This window comes from Antechinus flavipes, chromosome 6 (genome assembly GCF_016432865.1).
Source record: "Antechinus flavipes isolate AdamAnt ecotype Samford, QLD, Australia chromosome 6, AdamAnt_v2, whole genome shotgun sequence".
Lineage (NCBI taxonomy): Eukaryota > Metazoa > Chordata > Mammalia > Dasyuromorphia > Dasyuridae > Antechinus > Antechinus flavipes.
Genome location: NC_067403.1, coordinates 102,327,364 through 102,355,052, shown reverse-complemented (window position 1 = coordinate 102,355,052; position 27,689 = coordinate 102,327,364).

The window sequence follows — 27,689 nt, the reverse complement described above, 5'->3', positions numbered from 1 at the left end:
TTATTTAAAGGAATTTGGAGCAGTTTGCGGAAGAGGTTGGGCAGGTTCCTTCCTTAATTCCGCCTTCTTACTTAATTGAGTCTTAATCCTTTTTTCCTCCACTATTCTACAAATACAGCAAAAGCAGGAGTTTCATAGAATGAAATCATTTTTATTTTTTGTTGATCTATAAGTTGCCATGGTTATATGACCAGTTTACAAGTGATGACCCTCTAAATATAATAGTGGGCTATTAATGATAGGACAGGTCCTATATTACCAGGAAGAGGTCCCACCTCTTTCCAATAAGCTAGAAATTATCAGAGCTTGTCTTTCACTGGCAAAGCTTTTGAGAAATCCGGCTTGTCACTCTCATGCCTTGATAAGACATTGGATAGAATGGGAAAGACTATGCACTTAGTAAATACTTAATATATATTGATGAAAAGAATCGAATAACATATACACACACACACATATATATATATATATATATATGTATATGTTTGAGAACTGTTGGATTGGATTAAATTAATTGCTTCTCCTCTGGCTACCAACTCACACAAATCCCCCAGCCTAAAAGAAAAAGTTTGTCCCAATATTAAATAGTTTTCCTTTCTCAGAGTCCTCATAGAGTCAAAATTGCTTATATCCTACATATCAATTTAATTGAATCCAATAAATATTTCTCTAGCACCCACTGTGTGCCAGATGCTATGCTAAGTGCTGAAGGATATAAATAAGAAAAAGAAAAACAGTTCTTATAATCTATGAGGGGAAAAAATATACAAAAGGAAACTGAAAAGGAAAGGGAAGAACCATGAGATGCCCGTGAGACATGATGCTTCTTGGAGTGGAAACTAAGGAGACTCCCTGATGAAAAATGGAGAGTTATATAGAAAATTTTATTTTTTTCTATAAAGGAGGGCTTTGGCAGGAAATTATTGCTCTACCCTCCAGCCCCTTCAATCAAAAGGGAGAGGCAATTGAGGAAACTGGAAATATGTTATGTGTCAAAAGTTGAGTCAGTCTGCAAGGTTATTTGATTTCAGGTGATCAGACTAATCTAGTGTCTGATAGTCACTGGAATCAAAATCAAGCAGAGCTGCTGATAAGAAATAAAGAATATTAAGAAATGCTGTTTTATATTTGAAATAGAATTAGATGGCTTCCACACTAGTCACATATTTCTAGATGATTTATTGTTTGGCCACAATGTCCCTTTCCATACATTTGTGGGTATATGTACGTGCATATGTATGTTTATTTATTTATTTAAATCATTAGAGATGATGTAAAAGATGAGTTGTTATGTGGTACAGATACATTGGCAATCTTTCAAGGAACTTGTATTTTTTTTTTTTTATTTAACCAACATAACTCACTGAGAGTTTATCAGGCCAAAAGTCTTTCCTTAAATGTTACAAATGTTCTGAAGGAAGAAAGATCTATTTCACATCAAATAGACTTGTGTTGAGTGAAGTCAGATAGATTCTGAGAATTTATTTTGCTAAAAGGTAAGCATTAGGATTTTCTTTATGGGTATTAAAAAGTTCTTTCCCGGTAATGATGTCATTAAAATCGCTAGCCAAATGGAATTACCAAGCTACAGGCATGCCTCAAGATTTGAGGGGACTAATCAGCTATACTTTGGGCTAGATTGTATATTCTGCACGGAGCTTAAAGGAATCTATCTCAGAAAAGAAATGCCTGTAATTTATCTTGCTTTCGACCTTGCAAAATACAGAGGCAGCAGTACTGACCAATTTGTCTGTCTTTAAATGTGATCAATAAATACTGCCTGAATGCAGGCAAAGTGGAGCTCTGATTCCCTATGTTCTTTTCATGATTGCTCTTTGACAGAAAATGTTCTTAAACACCCAAGACATCTGTTCTTTGACACTGACTAGAACAGAAATTTCTGACCTTGGTTAGAATTCCCATGGAGCACTTTAAATTGGAGAGTTTCAAACTCGATGATGGAGTGTAGGGAAAAAGGGCTTATAGGAAAAATGAATTTTTCTTCATTTTTAGATTAATGAGTTTTAGATTCAGTCAACAGATATATAAATATATTGATGGAGCAATACCACATACACTCTGTTGGACATCTCTCTGATATATTTACCCCTAACATTAAGCCTAGATAATATGTGACATAAAATGTAATAATATATCTATACATATCTATGTGTGTGTGTGTGTATATATGTGTGTGGATCTATATCTAGATAGATATCTGCTTAGTAGGTTATAAATTTCATAAAAATAGGACTCACTGAATGAGGGGTGGGAATATCATATGTTTATTTTCACTAACCTCTAACTTAAATGGTATTTTTTCAATAACAAATGTAAAACAACACGTTTCTAAGGAGGGATCCATAAGCTTCACTAAAATGCCAAAGGGGTTACTTTACTTAATATAGCTTAAACAAGCTTAAGAATTCATTCTCTAAGGGATCTGTGATCTCATCTCATTAAGTAGGTAGTAGATAACAACTTGATTTTAAAGTCATGAAGATCTGAGTTCAAATCCTAAATCAAGCACTTACTAGTTATATGAACCTGAGCAAATCATTTCATCTCTCTCAGCCTTAGTTTTTTCATCTATAATATTAGGTGGTAATAGTATTTACTTCATAGGGTTAACATGAGGGATAACATATAAAGAACAATACCTTGAAAGTACTAAATGCTAGTTATTATAATTATTCAAATTCAAAATCATTCAAATGCATCTTTAAGATGCAGACCACAACCCATCTTTCTTATATATCCTGTGTGACTCAATAATTTCTTCCCAAAAATTACCCATTGGAGTTCACCCAAGGCAGTGCAGGAAGGTGGTGTCTTTGCATACAGTGAAATCATGTGAATGGGGAACATGAACTGTCCAGTGCTCATTCCTCCCTCACCATGTTGTCAATTAATCTTTTAATATTATTAGTAGTAGTACTAGTAGTAGTAGTACACATTTCTTTGGTAGCATTCTTTACAATCTCTTCCTTGTTAACGATATGTTTCAAACTGCAGTGATCACCATACATCTTTCCAGTGGCCTGTGGATGATCATCAAAATTAATTCTGTACATATGGTCTACCCGGAGCCAGGCTGGTGGAATAAGCATGTAACTTTATTACATGCTACTGTGTGTTACAAATCCTGTAACCTTCCCATGTTCATCTCCTGACAAACATAAAAATAGCAGTCTAGGACAGGTCCTGGAGCAGTGGAATCAATAAAGAGAATGATTGAAACCATCACAGGAAACTTGGAGGATCAGCAGGAGGGGTCTAGGGAAGGAGGGAGGAGATTCCCTCCAAGATGAGAAGCTCCCTAGCAAGCTGGCAGCAATCTCCACCACAACAAAGCAGCAGGAAATCCTTAGTCTCAGGGTAATGAAGCAGATGAATTACAACAGCAGGAATCTCTTATGCTTTGGCAAAACCAGGGGAGCCCGAGAACTCCAGATCCAGGAATCACCAAGTGCTCCAGGTAGCCCCAGGAAACAAGGAATCCTCCAGATCCCCTACAGAGTCCAGCAGCATTAGCCATACACGCCCCATCTCCTCAACCAACACCAGATAGAGGAGGATCCCCTGTGAGTTTCTAGGCAATATCAGTTCATCCCCAGTCAGGATCTGTAATTCCCCAGAATAAGAAGTCTGAAACAATAATCCTTCCACTTTGGGAGCAGAACTCAAATTCAAAAGAAAGGGAAAAGGGGAGAGAGACAGAGACAGACAAAGAGACAGACAGAAAGACAGACAGAAACAGAAACAGAGAGACAGACACAGAAACAGAGATAGATAGACAATGAGAGAGAAAAGAGAGAGAGTAGAGGAGAGGGAGGGAAAGGGAGAAGGAGAGGGAGAAACAGCAGACAGAGAGAAAGAGAGAGAAATAACAACAACAAAAAGAATATGACCATAGAAAGTTATTATGGTGAGAGAAACAACCAAGATACAAATTCAGAAGAAAGCAGCAATGTCAAAATACCTACAGGCAAAACCCAAAGATAAATAGGGAATGGTCTCAACCTCAGGTAGAACTTATGGAAGAATTCAAAAGGAGTTTAAAAATCATGTAGAAGAAGTAGAAGAAAGATTGGGGGAAAGAAATGAAGGTGATGTAAGAGAATCATGAAGAGTGAATAGCTTTGAAAATCACTTAAGTAGAATTAGTCACATAGAAAAGGAGATACAAAAATTCACTGAAGAAAAAAAACTTAAAAAATACAATTGGTCAAATGGAAAAGAAAATACAAAAGCTAACTGAGGAAAACAACACCCTAAAAATTAACACTGGCAAGTGGAAACTAATGACTCTATGAAACATCAAGAATAAGACAAGCAAATTCAATAGATTGGAAAAAATAGAAGAAAATCTGCGATATATCATGAGGAAAACAACCAACATGGAAAATGTAACCAGGAGAGACAATATCAGAATACCTGGACTACCTGGAACACATAATCAAAAGGAGGTCCTGGATAATATCTTCCAAGAAAATGTCAGGGAAAATTGCACTGATGTCCTGGAACTAGAGGGGAAATGGGCATTGAAAGAATCCACAGATCATCTCAGGAAAGAGATGCCAAAAGAAAGATTCTGAGAACAGAAGAGCCAAATTTCAGACCTATCAGTTCAAGGAAAAAAAATACTACAAATAGCCAGAAAGAAACAATTCAAATATCTGGAGTCACAATAAGGATTACACAGGACCTGGCAGCTACAACATTAAAAGACTGGAGGTCATGGAACATGATATATCCAAAGGCAAAGAAGCTAAAACTACAACCAAGGATCACCTACCTAGGGAAATTAAGCATAATATTTCAATGGTCATTCAATGAAATAGAAGGATTTCAAGCTTTCCTAAGGAAAAGATCAGAGAAAAAAATTACAGAAAAATTTCTTCAATAAATATTGATGCAAAAATTGTGAACAAAGTATTAGCCAGGCAATTACAACAATATATCACGAGGATTATGCACTGTGACTAGGTGGAATTTATACCAAGAATGCAGGATTGATTCAGTATCAGGAAAACCGTCAATATAATTGACCACATCAATAAGAAAACCAACTTAAATCATATGATTATCTCAATAGAGCTGAAAAACTTTTGACAAAATACAGTACCCATTCCTATTAAAAAAAAACACTAGAGAACATAGAAATAAAGTGAGCATTCTTTAAAATGATAAGTAGTATCTATCTAAAACTATCAGCAAGTGTTATTTGTAATAGAGATAAGCTAGAAGCTTTATCAAGAGGGGCAGAGATGAATCAAGAATGATCCTTATCACCTCTATTATTTAATATAGTACTACAAATGTTAGCTTTAGCAATAAGAGAAGAAAAGGAAATTGAAGAAATTAAGATTGGCAATGAGGAAACAAAATGATAGTAAATGATGATCAACTATGACTGACTCAGTTTTTCTCAGAAACACAATTATATCCAATACAAGTACAAAGGACTCATGAAAGAAAATCATATCCATGACCAGATAAAGAACTGATGGGTTCAGAATGCAGATTGAAGCATATTTTAAAACTTATTTTATTCAGTTTTTTTTCTTTTGATCTACTTTCACAATTGTGATTAATATGGAAATACATTTTACATGTTAGCACACATAAACTAGATCAAACTAGCTACCTTCTTTGAAAGAGGGAAGGGGAAAGACTGAGGGAAAGAACTTCAGAACTCAAAATCTTATGAAAATGAATGCTCAAATTTTTTTTGTTGTGCATATGGGAAAAAATAAGATGCTATTATATTAAAAAAAGAAAAAATATTATGTAATTCATAAATACAATATCACTAGAAGAAAATTAGAATTATAAAGATAGGTCTTTGATTCAAAAATAAGTTTGGGTCAGTGGAAGAACTGCATAATTCTCCTAAAAGTTCATTTTCTTTTAGTATGAAAGAAATAACTTAGTTTACAATCCATGGATTCTTATTTAGTCAATCAACTTTTTTGAACTTTTTAGATCCCTTTTATTCAATTTTTAAATGTTAAAATAAGCCTAAAACTTTTATTGATAAACATAATCACTCATAGAATGAATAGAAATATATCCATCAGATATATAATTCTTGATACTAGTTTAATATAACCTGTATCATTTAGGGAACTTGAATATCAGATGTCATTTAATTTCTAATACTCCCTGTATAGCCTTCAGCAAGAATACTTGCCAGAGCAAACTGTCATATCAAAGCTATTGAGTTTCTCACTGAATATTATGAAATTGGCTTCATTCAGTGTAATATAAACTGCTAGAAAAGCAAGGGCTCAGAAAAATTCTACTTATTCTTTAAAATAATTTTTGTCTTCAGATAAATGAAATAATACTATGTTGGAGAAAATAATACATTTTGTGACTTATAAGTTTCACCATAATAAGAATCAGAGGTCACTTTTATTTCTTAGTACATTTAAAGTCAGTGGATTTTATATACTTACAGAATTAAATTAGAATTTATTGCAATAAAATATATAGAAATAAATGCATTTGAGTTTTTTAAAAGAAAACTATATTTGTAAAGTTTTTACATTGCATTAATTTGTTGCACAGTTGTTACTATCTTTTTAGGATTTCTGCCATATATCATTCCCTAAAAGGTCATTTGTGCCTAAAATTTCTAGAAATACCATGTATGTGATTTTTGTTCTTTTAGAATAGAAAGAAGGTAGAATAGTACAGTGGAAAGCATATTGGTTTAAATTTCCTTAGAGGTGAAATCCCACCTCTAAGCACCTGCAACATGAAAGTGTTGGACTAAATGGTTTGTGTTGCCCCTTCTAGTTCTTGATCTATGAATGCATTAACAACTTCATGAATAGAACATATCTTGATGTTTAAGTATGTTATAACAATTATTTTTGCTAACATACTAATCTAATGACTCATGTAGTGAACGATTCTTGAACTTTTGAAGGTAATACAATAGAACAGAAACTTTGAATGTTTCAACATAGTTGGGAAATATAGGCCCACTGATTATATGTATTTTGTTCAAGGACCATTCTAATCAATTTACAAATGGTCTATCACCAGAAATTTTACCAGAAGGTAATGTATTCTTACTTGTCACTGTCACTCTATAAAGACCACAAACAAAAATGTGGAGATTTGGGCAGTTGAATCATTGTAAGGAGTATCCACATCAATTAAATCTTGAATATTTTAAACCATCAAGAAAGTATCATTTTAAATTTCTCATATTTGCTAATTCACTTTTCCTGACATGTAGGAAATTTGCATGTGAGAAAAACAGCAGATGTATAAAATTCTTTTAAAGGGCAAGAGACCTAGTTTGTCTGATAAGATTATACTATCTTTTATTCTTCAAAATCCAAATTTTATAATAAAACACGACAGACAGTTTTGGTTATGTGTAACTAAAAAGTTTTTTTAAAAGCAGAATACCAGATAGTAGTCATCTGATTCCAGGTTGGGAAAACTTGGGTTCAAGTCTCATTTTTGATACATATTGACTTTGTGACCTAAGTCAATTATCAACTTCTTCATGCTCCAGAAAACTCTCTAAAATTAGAAGCTGCAGAGTAGAAGCTAATTTGCAATTTTACAGAAGGAGTTTCTTTTCCAAGAGCTCCCAGTATTGTGAATTCACAGGTCAAGGGTAGCACATTGGAAATTTTGAATGACAACAAGTCATCATAATTAATGTAAGTGGCAGGGAGCATGACAAGAATTATATTCTTGGATTATAAAGAGTATGAATGGATATTGCCTGCCTGGAGTTTCAATTCCTCATGTGAAACTTTTAGATCCTGCTTCTGGCCATGCTTAACTAAAATACATATGATGATACTGAGATCTTTAATCAGCTATTGAGCTCAAAGAACTTGTTTTGCTGGCTGAAATTCATTATTTCTCAAGATCGTGATAGAACAACATATAAAGCCAAAGAAAACCATGTGCTCACATGGTTTTTTTAAAAATTATTTTCAAAAGAAGAAAGGCAAATGAACAAAAAACATGTGGAAAAATTTTAAACTCATTAATGAAGACAGAGATGTACATTAAAAACAACTTTGAGGTTGCCTCTCATCCAGCAAGTTGGTAAAGATTCTCTAAGACAGAAAAAATCAATTGAAGAGGCTATGGAAAGGTAGACACATTAATATATTATTGTTGGAACTATGAATTAGGTTTACCATTATGGAAAATAATTTAGAACTGTACTCAAAAAGCAGGAGTGTCATAAGTGAAGAACTTCAAGAGGGTCATTTTAGGTATGTAGTAAAAAAAGGGAGAAAGGGAGAGAGAGAGAAAGAGAGACAGAGACAGAGACAGAGAGAGACAGAAACAGACAGAGACAGAAAGAGAAGGAGAGAGACAGAAAAAAGGGACAGACAGAAAAAGACAGAGATGCAGAGATGGAGAGACAGAGGCAGACAGAGACAGAGAGAGAGAGAGGAAGAGAGAGAGAAAGAGAGAGAGAGAGAGAGAGAGAGAGAGAGAGAGAGAGAGAGAGAGAGAGAGAGAGAGAGAGAGAGAGAGAGAGACTGGGACCATGTTGTAAAGATCTTTAAATGCCAAACAAACAAAAAAAAATCTTTATTCAAATCTAGAGGCAACCAAGTAGTATTGTAGTACATTCAGTAGGATAGTGACATGGACAAACTTTCCCTTCAAGAAATTCACTTTAACAATTGTTTGTAGGATGATTGTCAAGAAGTGATACTTGAGGCAAAGGGATGAAATAGAAAGCAATCCACCTGTGAAACAATAAGGACCCAAATTAGGGTAATGGCTGAGTACAAAGAAGGATGTCGAGATTAGAAGTAGGAGAAAGATTTAGTAGAGAAATAAACAGTATTTGACAACTATCTGGATATATGGGGTAGAAGAGTCAAGAATATCACCATGGTTGTGATTGTTGATGACTAGAAAGATATTGTCACTCTTTAGAGAAATAAATTCAGATGGGAGGTATTTAGAGAAAAAGATTATGATATATGCAATTTATTTTAGTATCCTGGGATATGGGCAATTAAGGTCATCTGATTTGAATTCATTTAAATGCAGCTAAACTCACTCTTGCCATTTCCTCATCTATAAGGGTTCAATTTCTTATTAACAGCTTTGCTTAATACTTTCCTCCTTACTAATCTCCTTACAGGAAAAAAAAAAAAACCTAAAATACAAATTCTACAGTTCTATCTTTTCTTAGTTTTCAAATATCAGTACATCAATATCACACCGTCTCCAAATATAATATATATCAAAATTTTTGTTCAACTTTCTATTTGTCAAAAGTTTCAGTTCTTTCTGTGAATTAAAAGTCCATACAGTCTTAACAAGATTATAATACTAGCATTGTCTTCCTTTATTTTTACCTTCATATCTTTTAAGTCAAAATTATTTAATAAATGCTCTATAATATATATTTAAAAACTCCCTTTTCTACTGTAGTGCAATTGTTTTTTTGTTTAGAATAAAAAATCCTTCATAATTTGAATAATGAAACTTCCATTATTGACAAATCAAGAATTTATGTTTTTCTTGAATCAGAAAAAGATCTCTAACTTATATTCCTTCTTATCTTTGTGATCATCTCATAGAAATGATCAACCATTTCTTACTTTTAGCTACAGTCTCCTTGTTGATTTCCCAATAAAATATTTTCCATATTTTTCTTCCAGTTCACAGATTTGTTCATAAACATAACTTTTTTTATAAAAACCAAACCCTTCACTCTTTTCATACATTTTATTCAATTAAATTTTAATTTATTTTCAAACCTTCTTTCTTATTAAGATTCCATTATCTTAGTCCAATCACATGCCATAAAATTTTAGTAATTCAACTTTACATGTTAATTTTACCTTAAAATTCTAGGTTCAGAGCACCAACCCTGAATTCAAATCAAACCTTGAAACTTAACACTTCTTAGCTGTGTGACCCTAGGTAAGTCATTTAACCCCTATTGCCTTAGCAAAAAAAAAAAAATTCTAGGTTAATTTTAGAAATATTATTTGTGGCCTTCCTGGAAAATTTTTTTGGTAAATTATTTTTCAAATAATATATTGTTTTTCTAACTACAAATTAAAACAATTTTTAACATTCCTTTTTTAAAATTTTTGATTTCCAAATTCTCTCCCTTTTCCCTTCCCCCATTTCTGGCAAGGTAAGCAATTTTGTATGGATTATACTCATACAATGATGTAAAATAAACTTGCATGTTGGCCAGGTTGTGAATGAAAACACAGAGTAAAAAAACCTATTTAAAAACTGAAAAAATAGTATGCTTTTTTTCTGCATTTAGACTCCAGCAGTTATTTCTCTGGAAGTGGATAGCATTTTTCATCTTAAGTCCTCTGGAATTATCTTAGATCAAGAGTAGCTATTTTATGCCTGTCACTCTCTGGAGTATATGACTTGGTAGAAAGATATAAGCAATTTTCTATTTCCTTCTCCATTTTCAGTTTAAAGTCTTCTTTTTCAAATCTCTCTCTCTATCTGTGTGTGTGTCTGTTTGCCTCTCTGTATCTGTCTCTCTCTTTGTTAGATAGATAGATAGATAGATAGATAGATAGATAGATAGATAGATAGATAGATTCTTCCCAGCCTTCATTAAATACAGTCCATTCTTAGACAAGAGTTTAAAATCCCTGTATCATAAAAGTTAATGCAGAAATAAAAATCCTGCTGGGGAGACTCTATGCTATCTATCTACATTTTACACAATAATTTCTGGACATATTAAAATAAAATATAGTAATTAGAATGATAGTTAAGATTCTGTCAGAAGCTTAAAGTAATACCATTCTCTCATTTATTAATAGAGTTACTAAGAAATATCACTGAGTTCTGTATTTTAACAAAATAGTAACTAAATATCGACAATATTCTCTTTGTATGCTTTTCAAACTCATAAGCTTTTTTCCCTTAATAGCTTCAAAATTACATAGAACACCAAGTATTTCTAAGGCTAAAAACTCTCTTAATGATATTTTTACAGAATCAATAGGAATATATGACATATTAATAAAATATGTAAAATATGAGAACATTCAAAATCATCCAATGCTGATTTTTTAAAATAAAAAAAAAAACTACTAGCTAGAGCTTCCTAGTTGAAAACTAATTGTAATTAGAAAATCCACTATTTAAATTGCAAGATTGTGCACTGCATTCAGAAAGGCATGTAAAATTACATCTAGAGAACTATACAAAAGTATAGCATTATAACTGACCATTAAAGTACTGTTTCAATGATTTCCTAATGTCAACAAACCAGTAATAGAAGCAAGTGAAATGACATCCCATTAACATACAGTTAATAGCCTGAATCAACAGCAATAAATTCATCATCATCTTTGTATCAAATAATTAGTGCTAATTATAAGATCTATAACAAGCTTCATATTAAGGTTGGCTTAAAATTAGCTCTCATTATGTTTAAAGTGATGGGGGAGGGAGCTAATTCATCTACACAGCTGGCCTGCTGGATGAAAGACTGATGTAACCATAATGATATTAAAGCTAGGGTTGCATTTTTGTGCTAATAATCCAGTAACAGGCCATGTTTCCCAAATATTCCTCTGCAAAGTCATGTGAATAGTTAGAGAACCACGTTCAACCTTCCATTAATAGATGTGACACTATGGTTTGAAGAGGACCCAGCTGTTCCCCTTGTACAATCAAACCAACTTTGAAAGTTGATGGGGGTAAAGAGTGCTGAAAACCATTAACATACTGTGTGTGAAGTCTGAATCAGAAAACGGATCTATCTGCCATTCCCTCTGGGAAACAAGACTGATGCAGACCTAATTTATTTGCCTGAGTAAAAGACAGTATTTCTCTGATATGTTTCTAACACTCATCACCACTGTGCCAGTTGTCTGTGAAATGTTAATATACAAATATGACAAAGACTAGAGAGTATCAGCATTTCAAGGTTGTTCCCTTTGTTCCTCTGTCTTCAATAGAACAAGCATTCCTTCCAGAAATAATAATAATAATAATCTTTCATTTTCTAAGAAGTCAATAACATCACAAGAGATGTCTTTACTTTCAAGGAATTAGATATAACTAAAGCAAAGTTGAGAAAGTCATCATCTTCATTTTCTCTTCCCAAGTTGTTGAAGTTCAGTGATAGGACACCCCAAGACAACTAGTGTTAGCCCAGGATGTAGTGGATGACATTGCCAGCTTTAATGTCTAATCCAGCTGAGTGCTCCATAGCACCTGCTTTAGCCATCTTCATGACTGTTGGTTTAAATTGTTCTCATTCATCAATTCCACCAAGGGAAGGCTTCACATGCTTGGGGTAAAATCCCCCAAACTCACCATTGCGTTCGAGCTACCTTGAAACTGGTTTAGTTTATCTGTCAAGATGGCTTACTAGAGTATTCTCACTACACATGTTACAGCTTCTTGGAGCTACAGGTAGAAATTAAGTGACGTTGGACACCAAAGGTAGATTAACAGTCCTGAAAACTGCTCAACAAGCCCTCACACCAGATGGGAATAATGTTTGACATATATCATCACATTTGGTTGGTTTCAAAGGGGTGGGATTTTTCTCTACAGTTCACAAGGAAACCATGCTAAAATGCTGTAGATCTTGAAATATCTGAAAATGGAATTTCAAAGATAACAATCAGTACAAAATATTTCCAAACTTCCTAAACAATCTAATTTATTTATGTGGATTGTCATTAGCTTGTTTATTATTACTGTTTTAGAGACCATCAGCTAAGGCATGGAAGGTATTGGTGTCTGATGTGGTATAGAATATAAAGCAGAAAAATCATGATTCCACATAAGTATAGAGGGGAAAACCACACAAAAGAGAAAACAGCAACTGCCTCTCCTACTCTTCCTCCAAAATTCACATCTATAACTATATTTAATTTTACTTTTAATAGTATAAGAACAAAACTTGGGGACACAGAAAAATGTTACTGGATCATAGAGGTCATAAGATCACAGATTTTCAGTTGGACAGAATTTTTTATCGCAAATACATCCAAATTGCTATTGAAAATTTCAGGGGGAGCACCAGCCCTGAAATCAGGTGGATCTAAGTTCAAATCTTCTGACACTTAACACTTTTTAGCTGTCTGACCCTGGGAAATCATTTATCCCCAGTTGCCTCAGCAAAAAAGAAAAGAAAAAAAAAAGAAAAGAAATCTCAGGAAATTCTAAACAAAAGGAGAGAATTCTCTATTTTGATTGTTGTTGTTGTTGTTGTTGTTGTTGTTTTGAGAGAGTCCTATTTCACATTGGAACTTCTAAAGATATATCTAGGCATAATTTGTTGGGGATTTTCAAAGATTAAAAGTCTGTTGTAGAAATTCCATCTGACCAAGAGTAGAAATGGAGATAATGGCAAAATCTCTCTAAACATATAAATATATTTTATTTATAACTTTAATCTAATTATTATTGATAATAATTATGTTATTATTATAAAAAAGAATGATGATAATCATCACTTTAGGTTGAATGGCAAATAGTCCAATCTGTTTCATATGAAGAGCCCCAAACCCAAATCCCACATTATATATTAGAGCACAAGCCTTTTTATCAAAAATCCAGTATTCTCATTCCACATTCAGTGCTACATTAGAAGAGAACTCAGGGAGACCATGGAATGCACCTCATTTTACAAATGATGAAATTAAGGCAAATGGAAATTATGATAATTGTCCAAGATCACATAGCAAGTATCAAAAGTGGGTTTAGAATCGAAGTCCTCTAAATAGAAAGCATCTTTCTCCCATCCACTAAACCACATCGAGTCTCAAATCTCTCAAAATTTAGTCGCAGGCAGATAATAGATAAACAAAACAGAAATTAATTTATTCATTAATCCATAAACTTCCATTTATTTTAGAGCACTATAATATCTGGTAAATTGAATTTATATTATAATTATACACAAACTACTATTGAAAAGTTCAAGGAATCCTAAACAGATGAAGAAGATTCTTTTGTTTAAGGGAAAGGATTCTCTTTCACATCAGAACTTTTGAAGACATGTGAAGTTTCAATTTACTAAGGATTTTTAAGGATCAGAATTCAGTTGAAGAAATTCTCCTAAATCTGAAGAGTCCAAAGTACTCTATCAGTGTTAAAATTCTACTTTCCAATGCCTAAGAATAGAAATAAAAAGACAAAAAGAAAAAACCTACCTAAACACATGAAGAGGTTTTATTAATATTTTAGATTGAACTATCATAAACCAATTGGACAGGAACACTGAACTGATCTGGCAAAATATTTCAAGTCAAGAGCTGTGAAGTTACCTGATATTATGGGCAATCTATTAATCTCTTCTCCTCCCCCTATCATAAATTTCTGCTAGCTACTGACAGTATCATACTAATAGTGAATAAGAGGTATTATATCCATTGCTGGATACTATGCTGTAAAAGAGAAGACTCATATATACTTGGTTTGGAGACAGTTGTCTACAAACAGAGTCCACATTCTATACCTGGAGTATAATCACTAGGGATATGCCTTTACCATATAAAAGCAGCAATGTTTATAAAATTCATGGGGCAGAAAATCTTTCTGTAATAGTTACACAAATTCTAGCTTTCCTATAATTTGCTGGAGGGTCTTCCCTCCATAAAGCTAAACATACAAAGAACAGAAAAATTAAACTCTTGCTTCAAAGGAAGCATGATGTACTATAAAATTGAACTTGGAGTCACAAGATTTGAATTTGAATCCTAGCTCTTCTACTACACTTTGTGACTTTGATCAAGTAATTTAAGCTCTGATTCTTAGTTTCCTGATCTTTAAAATGAGAGGTTTGGATTCATTAACCTCTCTGTTCCCTTCTAATTCTAGAAGCTTAATTGGTTCTAAGGTGGAATTCCAGTATGAGACATAAGTCTGGTCATCTCTTTCTTAAGAGATCAAAATTGTTTCAGATCTCTGCTTTTCTATGTGGACATAGAGTAAACAGGATAGAGGTCACAAAAAGTTTTCTTGTGGGCTATGACTATGCTTAGTAGTATCCTATGAGGATCAGATTTCTAGTCTTAGGCAGATTCTACAATGAAAAGGATTTTCTAAATTAATCAAGAAATAAATCAACTGTGTACCTCTCCCTTTTATTTCTCCAGGTCCAATCCCCCTTTCCCAGATTATGCAGAACACATCCTAATGATTTCACTGCTCATACTACTTGAATGAGTTGGGAGTCACTAACGCTGTTCTTTTTGATAGATGGATGACCACCAGATTTAGCATCTACTTTCCTGTTGTATCCTAAATTCCCCCAGAATATACCATCTTCTTTGTTTCTATATCATCCACTTTCACTGATCTTCTTATTCAAATTAAAACTCTTAGACCTTATCATCCATTATGTCATCTAATCTTGAGAATTCCAATTATTCCAATATGCCCTGTAGTTAAATTTTCCTTCATGTGTTGCCTCTTTTAATTAAAGTGAGAACTTCTTGAAAGCAGAAATAGTGTTGATTTTTTGTCTATATCCCTAGCACATAAATTGTACTTGGCACATAATATGCACTTAATCAATGATTTTTCATTTATTCATGCACTCATAACAAGTCATTGTTCTAAGTCTCTGAACTACTTAATTTTGGAAGGACTTAAGAGTCAAAAACTAAATAAGCTGCACAGAGGCAGAGCTAGGTTCATAACTGGTCAAGTTGCCAGATGTTGAAGCCTACTGATGAAAATTTATTTAGACTAATAAAAAAAGATCTTTGTCTGAATGTGCATCCCTGGTGCCCCTACATGGGCATAGTAGTAAAGAAGTAATTTAAGAAGACCTAGTTATCATCAGAAATATTCCAGTTTACTTGTCCTTTGCAATGGATCATTCCTGCCTTTTACTTCTTCCTTCCCCAATTCCAGCTGTTGAACTTTCTTCCTTCAAAGCCCAACTCTTTCTCTTCTTCTGAGCTACATGATCCCCGTAGCTTTTTTTCATCCTCTCAGATAATGTTTTTACCTCCTCAAGTTTCACCAAATTTTTCTTCTGGAGCATTGCTTTGTACTTTTCACATATTGTCCAATATCACAATTATTTGCATCCACGTGTACTCTCCTAAATTGGATTAAATAGTCTTTGAAGGTAAAGTCTACATTTTATTTCATCTTTGTATCACCAGCATAGTCAGATAAGTGATGCAGTAGATAGAGTTTTGAACCTGAAGTCAAGAAGACTCATCATCCTGAGCTCAAATCTGACTTCAGAAACTTAGTAGCTATGTGACCCTCAGCAAATGACTTTAAGTCTGTTTGTCTCAATTTCATCCTCTATTAAATGAGAAATGAGAGAAGAAAATGGCAAACCACTCCAGTGTCTTTGCCAGTATCATGTTCCCAAAAAGGGACATGAAGAATCAGACATGATGATAATAATTGAAAACCAATAATCACTAGCACTCAGTACAACTTGTTAAATATGTTTTATTTATTGAATTGAATTGGTTCAAGACATGACATAAAGAAAAAAAGACATGAAGAATCACCCACTTAAATTATAGTATCCAAAAAATTCTTTCTTTTCCCAAAATATCCTCTTTGTATTTATTGTGATTCACATCTTCCCAAAATCTTTTTTCTTCTTCCACCACTTCTTCTACTCTCTATTCTCATTTCTCTATTTGAAAAAAATGGAAAGAAATGAAAGGAAAATGATATTATAGAGATATGCTTCATGAGTGCTGACTTAATTTTTTAGCTTGAGCATTTATACTTCAAAATCAAGAAAATGCTATAAATTAGGGTCTTGGTTTCCAGACTGAAGAAATATCAATCAAATATTAATAATGTTGATTAAAATTAAAAGTATAATTTATACTTCTTTTAAAAACCACTTCATGTTTGTTTATAGACATATGTATTTTGTGTATCTACCTGTTTTATTTATTTGATATTAGGAGTTCCTTGAAGGCAAGATATTGTCTAAAAACTACAAACAAAGGTCGTGAAATAGCTATTCAAGAAATTCAACTTCTGACACACTAGGGAGCAGTAAATATTAACTGTATGAATAAGTAATTGCCATGGATTTTTCAGGCCTTTGTAAAGTATGTAGAAGAAAGATACATAAATTCAGGTTGCTGTTGTATTTAAGACATAGATATTATCTCCTGCCTTCCAGTACTTATCATAAATCTGAGAGAAAAGCAAGCTAAGAAGTAAAGGGTCCTTTCTGGATCTAATCTGAATAGAATTTTGAAAAGTGCTATGAATGGTATTTTCTAATAAGTAATAAAAAACTTGGATTTCATTGTTGTTCATTCTTAATTTTTAAAGAATACCAATGACATCATAATATTGGATAAGTGATATCTTTACTTGCACTGATTTTTATGTAAATGAAGTTGCACAAAAGCATCAGTCACACTCTCTCTTTCAGAGTCATCATTGTCCAGTGGCCAAAAACAGAAGTCAAGGACTGGTGATGGCCCAAGGTCCAATGAATGACTATGATCTTTTTGATGTCTGCCCAAGCTCTGAGTGCTCCATAATGCCTGCTTCAGCTGCCTTCATGGTTATTGGAATAAAATTGTTCTTGTCAGCCCATTCCACTAAGAGTAGTCTTCACATGCTTGGGTAGGCATGTTTCATTAGTGGTATTGATACTAATATAAAATTTGGAATATAATTGTATATGAAGTTTCATTAACAGTATGTAATAATTTGATATAGTAATGTAAATAATCAGCCACATCATTTATAATCTAGTTTTCATTTAATTTTGAATTTTCTTTCTCCATATAGTAGCTTAAAAATCATTTTAACCTTTAAAAGTGTTTCATCTATGACAATATCAGGTTTGTTGGGTACTTAATTATTTAAATTAACTTAACTGGCTATAAGTGTTATAATGTTGGTCTAGGCAGAATAGGAAATCATTAACAGATGACCTAGAAGTTTAAAATAAGTGATAAAATTAGGACAAGCAAATTTTAATACAACCTCATCTCATGCCAGATCCTCACACTACAAGCATCATGAAAATTGGAAATAAATATTCACAGGATCTATATTAATATATAATTCACTAAAATATTTGTTTTTAGCATGCTTTGGAGGGAATGCATTAAAAAGAGCACTTACATGGAAATGAAGTGAGAATGACTTCTGAAATGGGAATATGTATTCCTAAATATGATGTTTCGGTTGCTTTTAATTATTTGCCAATGTAATTAGCAGGTGCAAAATCATTTTACATGTAATAAAACTTAATGAAATGGTATATCTATGTGGCAGGGGATAATTAAGATTAAGATAATATAGAATAGGATAATGGAAATCCTACATAAAACACAAATTCATATTTTATCCATTGGTTTCAGCTTCTCTCTCTCTCAACAAAATTCCTGCAAGTGATTTTTCACAAGTGGTAAGATTGATATATAAAGAATTGCCTATAACCATCCCCTTCAGGTAATAACAGGAACTGAAAAAGACAAGTACCAGTAGCCAGAAGAAGGTAGCAGAGGGATAGCAAAATGCCAGAACAAAATATTAACTACATAAGCAGCATATAAAATTTGTTCCATTTCTAAAATCAATTAAATACAGCTATTGTTACCATCTGGAGGGAACCAAATCTGTGATTTCACTCATATATGGGATCTTTGAGGAGGAAACTCCCCCTACCAATTGATCGATTAAAAATCAAGTTATGCTCAATGATTTGTTCAAAGTTGCATGGGGCATTGAAAAGCTAAGTAATTTGATTCACACCATTTTTTATTTGTCAGAGGCAGGAGTAGAATCCAGATTTTCCCAGTTCTAGAAAAGCTCATTTTTCCACTAAGATGTCATATTCCATTTTCATATTGATATACTTACTATAAATATAGATAAATAGCAATATTGAATTTGAAGTAAAATGACATTGGTTTCAAGCAAAATTATGTTACTATCCATATGACCATGAGAAAGTTATTTACCTTCTCTAAACCCAGATCAGTTCAACACAGAGTACATCTCTCCATGCACTATGTGGGGTGGCCAAATCTTTGAGTGGATAGATGAAAGAAACTGTACAGCATTGATAATATTCCACAGTACTTCCACAGAATCAAATATATAGATAGGTGAAAGCCTCCATAATCAAAATGTTTTAAAATATTTAGATAATTTTTAATAAATGACTTTTAATAAATGGTGGGGAGAGAGGATTCTGAAAAAAAGGCAAAATAGGTCAGAAAATTCCAAGTTCTCCAGATTTCCCCTATAAACAAGATAAAATTGCACATCAACATCAATGTAAAGCAGCTAAAAACATGAGTTGGGACAAAACAGTGATCCTCTGGGACAAACAGAGAAGATCCAAAGATCTGAAAGATCTGAAGAAAGTTACCAGGATGGAGACTTGGCCCCTGTGAAGTATAAATACCTTCAGGCTACTGCCATTGAAGCAGCAAGTGGAGGAGCCCCGGGGTTGTGAGGGTTTAGAGGCAGGCTTTCTAGAAAGGAAGATCCAGAATTTTAAAGATAAGATTCCTTGAAATCTAGAATTGGGCAAGGGAAAGCCAACAAAGTTATAAGACACCAAGAAATAATAAAAGAAAATCTAAAGAATGAAAAAATAGAAGAGAATGTGAGTTAACTCTGAAGAAAAACAATAGACTTGGTGAACAGATCAAGAAGAGGAAACAAGAATAACTTTATTATCTGAAAGCTGTGGCCAAAAAAAAGAATTTTAATATAATAATACAAGAAATAACTAAAGAAAATTATCCAAAGTGTTAAACAAAAGGGGAAAGTAGAAATGAAAAAAAAAAAAAACATCCACCAATCACCACCTGAAAAATCCTATGAGCAAGTCACACAGGAAAATCACAGTTAAATTCCAAAATCTCCAGGCTAAGGAGAAAATATTATGAGTAACAAAAATGCCAATTCAAATATGAAGCAGTCACAATTAGTATCACACAAGACCTAGCAATAGCAACATTTAGAAGACTGCAATTCTTAGAACACTATACATCAAAGAGTTAAAGAATTATCATACATAGAAAAAAAATTAAACATAATCCTGAATGGAAAAAATGGATATTCAATGAATTATCAGATATGGGGGATTTTGTGGCAAAAAGACTTGAACTGAATAGAAAATTTGACATATAAGATCCAAGAAAAATATCAGGTAAATATCAAAGATTAATTTCAAGGGACACAATAAGGACAAACTGTTTATGCTCTTTATGTGGAAATGTAAACCATATGTCTAAAATTGTCATAGTAAGTGGATAGTTTAAAAGAAAGATTGAGGTAGAGCTGAGAATGATGTCTTTCTAAAAAGAAAAACCATGTAGGAAAAAGTAAAAAGAGAAATTAGATTCTTCAAATGAGGTTCAAGAGCAAGAACTGATAGAGAAATTAGATGGGTAAGGGAGGCTGGTAGTTCTACCTACTCATATCCTATTTCCATAGGGAATGAGTTAGAAAACAATACATTTATACATATATATGTATAAGAGTATTCTAAACGTGTAAAAAAAATGAAAAGGGAGGGCATAGGATAAGGATGTATAGAAGAATTTATAGATTAATGGGAATAGGATAAGGTTTGTAGATTAAGGGTACTAGAATAAAGAGGCAGGAAAGGTTAAAGGAGAGATCTTAGAAGGGTAGATTAAGTATTAGCAAGGCAAGATAGTGGGTAGAAGTAGAATGGTCAGCTGAAATAGGAAACAAGAGACATAAATATAATAATCATGTAAATGACAATGGTATTTAATAATATAGATAATAGTAATCAGGAGTAAAAGTTAGAAAAAAATCAAAGGTAATAGTCATCTATCTCAAAGTTAAAGTTAAAATATATTCATTCAAAAGAGGAAAAAATAGGGAAACCACAAATCCACCATATCAATCAATATTGTTTTAGACTATTTTAAAAAACAGAATAGTATAAGGTTACATTATTGCTTTGGTGTAGGAAATGATGACTTAGTGGATTTAGAAAGATATGGAAAAACTTGGACTTAAAGAACACACTATGTTCATAGAAACAGAAGACAAACGTGTAGTACAATCTTACATATATATATTTGAATGTATGTGTGTATATATATATATATTATAGATATCTATACATATATGTATGTATATGTTCACATTTATGTATACATGTTTATGTCTATGTATATATTTACATACATATGTATATATATAAATATATCCATGCTTAATTTTAGCCTGCCTGGGGGAGATGGGGATGAAGAAATGGGAGGAAAGGAATAAAGTAAAAAGTACACATAAATAAAGCCTAAAAGGTATCAAATAAAATATGAACAGTTCTGAATACAATGTGTAGTATTTATTATATGTGCTTTCTTGAAATGAAAATTTATTATTTCATATATTGAATTCTCTCACATTCTCCTATGCATATGATAATGTTTTTTTCATTTTTTATTTTCTATTTATTTTAAATAAATAAATATATCAAAAATAAATGATTTTCAGTTGATATAAACAATACCAAAAAGATATGTTATTAGTAATAGATCTTTAGAGTGGTTATATGGATAAAGAATTAGACTTCGAAATTCTTCTTCAGACACTTGTGTGACCCTAAACAAATCACTTTTCTCATTCTAGTCTCATTTGCCTTATCTATAAAAGAGACATAATAATGGTGCCTACCTGGGTTAGTGTGAAAAGCAAATGAGATAATACATATAAAGTGTTTTGAAAATTTTAAAGCACTATTTGAATGTGAGTTATTGTTGTAAGTCCAAGTCTAAGAAAACAATAGTACAGTCTCCTTTTGGACATTGAAAAATCAAAGATGCATAATTTAAGCATAAACTACATATTCAAAGTTAAAAAGAAGTACGAGAATAAGAGTTAATGGAGATATGTTTATGAATATGGACATTTCTTTTACCTAGAAAGGAGAAAGCATAAATTTAAAGCAAATTTGAAGCAGCATCTTTCTTTCTATAGAAGTTTATTTTATGAAACTAAACTAGAAAGCTTTAGATCTCATTTTTTTATTAAGCCATCAACCTCTACATCCTCCGAATACCTCCTCTGATCAAAATGATCACACAATTTCTTTTGCAGACTTTTTCTTTGTACCTCTCTTCATTATTTTATGTACTTTTTTTTTCCATTTTCTTCACTCAAGTGTCTATGATTTGTTTTATCTCTATTTTGCCTGATTACACATTAACCTTTTTCCCTTTTAAAACAGAGAAATTGAATACCTATTTACAGAAATCACACAAATTGAGTTTCCAAATAAAAGTAACACAATACTGTTTGTGTCACAAAAGAATTAGTGAACATTAAAAGCTTGAAATGAAAAAGATAATGCATCACAGAAAATTCCTTCAATATTTCAAAGGTCCTTGATTTCTTCAGGGTGAGTATGGTCCCCATTGATGAAAATCATAAGGTATCCATTCCTTAGGAAGAAGTTTCATGGATTTTGTAGCCAAAAAGAAATACATTCTTTTTACAGCCAACACTAAAAAGTAATCACATGATATTTTCATATGTGTTGTCTGCATGTATAAACATCAAGCATTATGATTGCTTTTATATTATATTTTAATGTTTATAATACATTTTTCAAATATCTCAGTTAAGTCTCACAACAATCTTAGGAGGTAGATGCCATCATTAACTTCATTTTACAGATGAGGAAACTGAAACAGGAAGAGTTTAAATAATATACGCAGAGTAACACAGATTTTAAGTTTTGAAGCTAAATTTGAGCACAGATCTTCCTCACCCTACTTCCATTGTCTATTGATCATACCACTTTGTTTTTTGATTATACAAATTAATAGCACAACTACCACCATTAAAAACACTATGTTCAGTAAATCAACTATCACTTTTGTCTTCCTATATTTCAAAATAAAAAGGGGGAGGGGCAAGGAAAGGAAAGAAGTAATGGGAAAAAGAGAAAAATATCTTCTATTCATATAATTTTTACTATATATTTTAAAATACTGAAACTTCCCCAGCATTCATTTTACATGACTCCATTTCATTCAAATGCTTTCAACAATATCTCTTGAATGAGAAGGTTATAAATCAAGTCTAATATAAACTGAGAGTCCATCTTGTGAAATACTTTTATTTTTTACTAGAGAAAGCTCTGGTCCACGTAGTCCACAAGGACTGGGATATGAATCTATAGAGTTATACAAAATGTATTATATTTTGTTGACTCTAGCTTAAAAGTTACTTGTATAAATCCATATAGTGATCCTGGACAACAGTGGGATTCATGGGGTCAGGGAATTGGCCAAAGGCCAATTTTCCATTTAACAGGAAATTTAAAGGATTTTTTTTTTTATTCCTGTAAGAAAACTATTTTATCCCCGAAAGGAAGAGGCAAAAAAAGATTGTGGTTCCTTTGAAAAAAAAGATAGATAACAAGTAGGAAAAGGCTCCTTTTGGGAAGTATAGCTTCTTTTCTAGAATTCTTCTGGGCTAGTCTATGGGTAGGATAGAAGCTCTTGCCCTAATTTAGTGAACCACTATCTGATGCCAACAGCAGTGGCCATTGGGATTACCTCAGAGGAGTTCTCAAGCCCAGGATCAGTGGAAAACTGAAAAATCTCATCCCCATCTACCCTCACTGATGCTCTACACTGTTACTGTTCAAGTGAAGAAATAAAACAAGCAAAGAACAAAACATTTCTGCTTGAAGGCCATACCTTTCTAGGGACAACATTCTTCCTTAATCTTTCTTTACTTTCTATATTACTTAAAAAAAATAGTACTATTCATCTTTAAGTCTTTAATCATCCCCCTATTTCATACCTCAAAATTCTTCATATTTGTCCACTCTCTCCTTCTTTGTTCTGCCATCTGAAGCAAAAATGGTTCTTTGCTTAATCAGGGCTGGATCCCATCTCTTCCCTCTCCTCTGGAGGCTTGACTCAATGATTGCTGTCTCCCTTTCTCCCATTTTTGATCTTCCTCTTTTTTTGACTCTTAAGACCTGTTGTCTACCAACATTTTCCCCATCATCACAACAAACAACAATTACATTACATTCTTCTGCCTGCAAGGGCTGTTTCTAAGAAGAATTTTCTCTTTTCCCTTCTATTTTCTTAATGCCCATGACCTTCTCAATGCTCAAAAGTGAAAAATTCTTACCCTTAAACAGACCACTCTACTGACTTAATTTCTCCAAAGTTTCTAATTGTCTCTTAAGTATTTAATCCAATGTCTTTTCTTTCCTTCTGTATATTTTCTCTCCTCTGCTCCTCCCATGATTCTTTAAGCTCTTCTTTCTCCTATATGATCATTCTTTCCACTCTTTTTCACAGAACCATCATCCATCTCCAACCCACAAAGTATGGAAGTCCCCCAATATACTTTTTTAGAATTATTGTTCATATCTATTTTAGTAATCTTATCTGCTCCTAAGTAGTTGATTATGAGCTTTACATTGATGACTTCCACATTTTTATATCCAACCTTAACCTCTCTACTGGATTCCAATCCTATATCCATAATCGTCTGGTATACATCTATACCTGAATACCTTGCAAAATCTCAAATTTAAAATGTCTAAACCAGAACTCATTTCCTCCCTCCCCTCAAAAAAAAATCTCCAGCTTCCCAAACTTTTAAGTTATCTGGTTTTATAACTTTAAGGTCAATCTAGAAATTTTTCTTTCCCTTAAATACTTCCCTATTTGATCATTTGCAAAGTTTTAGTGATTCTATCACCATAGAATCTTCCTTTTCTCTTCTCTTTTATATATTATAACCTGTCACATTTGATACCACTCCTTTTTAAGAAGCTAGGAGCCTCTGTGATTGACTCCCAAAAAATCTCATTATATTAGTGTAAATATCTTTTCAACTTTAGTTCTACGTCAACTCAGATCTCCAGAACTCAAGTGATAGGAGTCCTTGAACCTCCCCCAACAGACAGGATTATAGATATGCGCCATCACACCTAGCCCTACTGCAACTCAGATCTCCAAAGCTCAAGTGATAGGAGACCTTAAACCTCCCCCAATACCCAGTATTATAAATATGCACCATCATACCTTGACATGACAGCCAGCTATTTCTATCTGTAAGCCTTCCTACATGTCTAACTTTAAATGTCTGAACCAGAACTCATCATCTCCCCCCACCCTCATTCAAAAAATAATCTATCCATTCCAAACTCCACAATTTCACTCTAAACCAATATTTACTTCCAATTCCATGCTTCCAGTTTCTTTTTTCCAATCTACTTTCCATCTATCTGGCAAAATAATACACCCAAGGTGCATATATAACCATATCATTTCACTCCAGAATAAAATATGAACTTTTTTCTCAGTAATTCATAATTTGATTTCAATATTCCCTTCCAATTCTATTTCTAATATTCCATATTATGTGGACTTTTTCATATGAAATATTCCCTTATCCTCTCAATTGTGAACTCTTATTTCCTCCCTTCTATAATTAATTTTTATTTATCTGTCTGTATACTATACTTCTATAGGTAAATTTAGTTCCCTTAGAACTAAGCCTGTTTTATTTTTGTCTTTAAAACTATAGCAACCTAGCACATTGTTTTGAATGCAGTAGACATTTAATAAATGTTTATAAAAAGCAATTAAAACTCCAATATTCCCTGCGTTTAGGACAATGAGGACAATTAAGCATGAAATACTTTGTAATTGATGTGATGTTCATCTGAATTTAAATCACTGGCCATAATGTAAAACTTTCAGGTTGGAATGCTTGAGACCCAAATATTTCTAGAATAATCTGTTTCTAGTTTTTACATTCTAATTAAATTCAAGTTTATTTTAACATTTCCTCAAGGAAGATTTTTCAAAGTATGTTCAACCTACTATTGCATTAAAAAGCATGATGATTAACAATATTCAATTAAAGTAATACTACTACTATTACTTATAATAATAATATATGGTATTTACTATGTGTCAGGCACTGTGCTAAGCAATACAACTGAATTTCTAAAGCATGTTAGAAGAAAGTTGCTGTCACACAAAATGTTAACTGTATTCTTACAAATTGTAATCATTGGTGGCTGCCCCCATGTGTCTGAAAGAATTCCATCAATGGAAAAAGAACCCTAATAGCTATAAAATCCAGAAAAAAATATGATACTATATGGGAAAGTATATATGACTTTCACCAAATATAATTATATTTCTTTTTATCATATTTTTAAAAAGTGATGGAGTAGATGAAAGTTCAGATGAAAATTAAAATGTGAAAGTCTATATTTGTTAAGTCCTGGGGCAACTTCTGGAAGGACAATTCAAAATAATGAGCAAAAAAAAAAACAGAACCCCCCCAAAAAATGAACCAAGAATGAATTTGCTCTTGAATTGAAATAAAAACTGCTCACTAAGGCATTTTATCAATGTCATTTGACAAATCAGTAAAGACTACTACCAAATTCACAATTCAAAGAAATTTAACATTAAGAAATGATTTTTCAAATACTGATAATACAGATTAACTATATAACTCCCATCTAAAGAGAATGTGTTCTAATTACATTTTATGAATAATAAAGAAAATATATTTTATTAACACAGTATGATTTTTTCTTTTCAAAAATTGGTTCTCAATATCCAACTTATTCCCCCTTAATTTTTGTGTGTTTTGTTATGACTAAATATAAATAAGTACCTCTTAAGAATACTTCACAATCAATATGTCTGATCATTTTAGTAAAACCATTAGCAAATTGAGAAAATGGGGATGCAGGGGCAGCATAAAAAGTGCCTTTAGGCTCCCTAGAGTCAATTTGATTTGTGAATGGACTATACAGTTGTTTCTGAATTAGTACTATTTGGATATTGTTGCTAATCCTCCTGTGGATAGGGCAGTGAGGTAGTCCAGTGGATTCTTACCCTGATGTTCAAATATGATCTCAGATATTTACTAGCTAGGTGACCCTGGGCAAGTCACTTAACCCTGTTCACCTCACTTTCCTCATCATTAAAATGAAAATGAAACAGCAAAACTATTACCATATCTTTGCCAAGAAAAGCCCAAATTGTATTATAAAGAGTTGGACAATAATAACTGTCTCTTATAAAGGTAATGATTGAACATTCATTGTCCAGTGCTTGCTATATAATAGTGAAATACTCTTTCTTGGAAGCTTTTTCTCTTCTTAGCTCCAGATAATCAGAAGCAGCTTTGTTTTTTAAGTCCATGCTATCCTTTAAAGAATAGCAAGTAATAGAAAGCCTTGATGACTATATTTTTACTACCTGGCCATACAGCTTCCTAGAAGAATTTCCACATAGTGTTATACTGGGTCCCACCATGCAAAGAAATTATCAATTGAAAAGCATACCTGGAAAGTCTAAATCCATTCCTTACTTGGCCACTCATTTACCAATATTCTAATTTACTCCTTTCTAAACCCATTATTAGTCTAAAATTTCCAAAATATTTCACAACTTTACTACCCCTTTCCACACCACTCGAGGCTTCTAATCCTTTTTTATGGATAATGATATTTTATTCATGGAATCACCAGTATCAAACACTAATTACATAAACTATCATTCTTTTGAAACATAGGCAACTCTAAATTCTAGTTACATTTTTCTTACTGTGATTCATCTCATCCAAGTGAAACTAGAAATACTCCCAAATTCACCTATGACTTAATGGTTTTAGTTTAATTTAATTTTGTTTTGTTCATATACTTTTCTCTC